Source organism: Balaenoptera physalus (genome assembly GCF_965194825.1).
Source record: "Balaenoptera physalus genome assembly, chromosome: 17".
NCBI lineage: Eukaryota > Metazoa > Chordata > Mammalia > Artiodactyla > Balaenopteridae > Balaenoptera > Balaenoptera physalus.
In genome coordinates this window covers 79,692,669-79,694,767 of record NC_138895.1, presented here as the reverse complement: position 1 = coordinate 79,694,767, position 2,099 = coordinate 79,692,669, and positions in this window count along the sequence as shown.

Below are 2,099 nucleotides of genomic sequence, written 5' to 3'. Positions count from 1 at the left end.
TAGGTGAGAGATGAGAAGTAGGCCAGGAAGAGTAGTTGAAGCAAGATTAGCAGAAAGCCTTGAATATCAGTGCAAGGTGCTTGGGTTTTATTCTGTGGACAAAATGAAGCCATTGAAGACTGGAAATAACCTGATAAAAATGGTGATTTAGGAAGCTGAATCTGGCAGTACAATGAAGAAGAAGTTAGATTAGGGAGGCAGGAAGCAAGGAGACAGGTTAGAGGCCATTCCGATCGTCCAGGCACAGGTGCATCTTCGTAATTGATGTTCATGTGGTTAGCCCCAAATTACCTTGAACACTGGCTGCTGCAAACTGATTCTTTCTGACATCGAGGGCAAAGAGGGAGGGATATTTATCTCTGGCTATAACCCCTACATGGCACAACCTGTGAATAAAGCAATCTGTTCACCCATATGGACCCCACAAATTTTATAAATGTGAGTAAATTCACTCTCAACTTGTATTTCCTACAATTAAATTTAGCAGAGATTAGTCATCAAAAATATACCAATTGCAATTCCCCATTGTAGGGAATGTTTATCAATTAGGTAGAAACACACATAGTCACATACACACCAACAACAATAGTGACAAAATTCTTTATCCAAAATTATCTAACTAGTCTATATTCCACAAGGTACCTTTAATCAATAAAACCACAGGCAATCTGACACTCAATATCTTGAACATGACTGACTCTGTAAGGTCAATCTCTGATCATTGGCTAGTTCTTAGTTAAAGAGAGTAAACTGATACTATTTGAGATGGAAATGTTCCACCCTTTTCCTGAATAATGTCATGCCTGTCAACTTAAAATATGCCCATGGGAAATATATTTCTTTATAATCATTCAGTCAGTCGTTTACCAAGTATATATTAAATGCCTGGTTGCATAGTTGTGACAAACGTGATAAGGATGATCTAGGCTATGGGGAAATAAATATGAACATAACAAGATTCTTGTGTTTGAGGAATTTAGAGTCTCTTGCAATACGTAATCAAATGCCACAGAAGGCAGGAAGGTTAAGGCATAGCTGGCTCTAGAAAATCAATAAGTATGTATTGGATGTCTGTTGTGTATAAGATCTTAGGTTATTCACATTATTTGTAAATAATTGAAAGATAAAACTTAATAATCTTTCAAAATTCAGAAATATCTATGGGTTTTCACACTAAGGCAATATTAGTAGATACACTTCTTCTATTTGTCATTAAACAATAGCTTTATTGAGTACCTACTATATTCTAGGAACTAACGTAGATAATATGTATTTAAAGACAATTAAAATATGGTCTGCACCCTAGGTATCTCATTTATCTAGTGAGATATATCTGTCAGATTAAATTATACTGCACATATAACTTCAAAATCAACAAAGATTTATTCTCAGTCGTGCTATATACACATCATAGTTCAGCCTCAGCTCTGCTTCACAGAGTCTTCCATATAGGGTAAAGCTGGCGAGAAGGTGTCTATCTGAGAAATTGCTGCTTTTGTGGGGTGGGGGGCGGCAGTCGGGGGAGAGACATGGCCAAAAGGGACACATATCACTTCTGCTCACATTTCATTGGCCAATGCGCATCTCATAGGCATGATAGCACCAATAAGATGGGGAAGGAAAATCATCCCATAAGAAGAGGCATTACAGGGAAGGAACTGGGAGATTTGGTGAACAATAATATATCTACCACAGTGAGTTCACTAAAACCACAAACCCTCCCAGTAGTACTTTCCCTAGTTCTCAAAAATATAATCAGAGTAGACATACTTATCAGTTGGTAAAAAGAAAACATTGTCGGTTCACCCAAGAGCTATTATAGTAGGAAGGACTAAGTGCAAACCCATGAAATTACCTCCACCTGCTAATGCCAAGAACAGAATAAAGAACAATAGCCCTTCCCAAGGGTAATGGCCCAACAAGAATTGGAAAATTCATTCTTCCTGACCCCATAATTTTAGGTCCATCTTCCCAGAGGTTCTGGTTTCCAGAGCTGGAAAAACTACACTAGGGTCCACAATATTCTGCTAAACTTAAAATTATATTTGTCAAGTCTCCTCTCAATGTATCAGTTTCTACACCGATATATTGACTATATA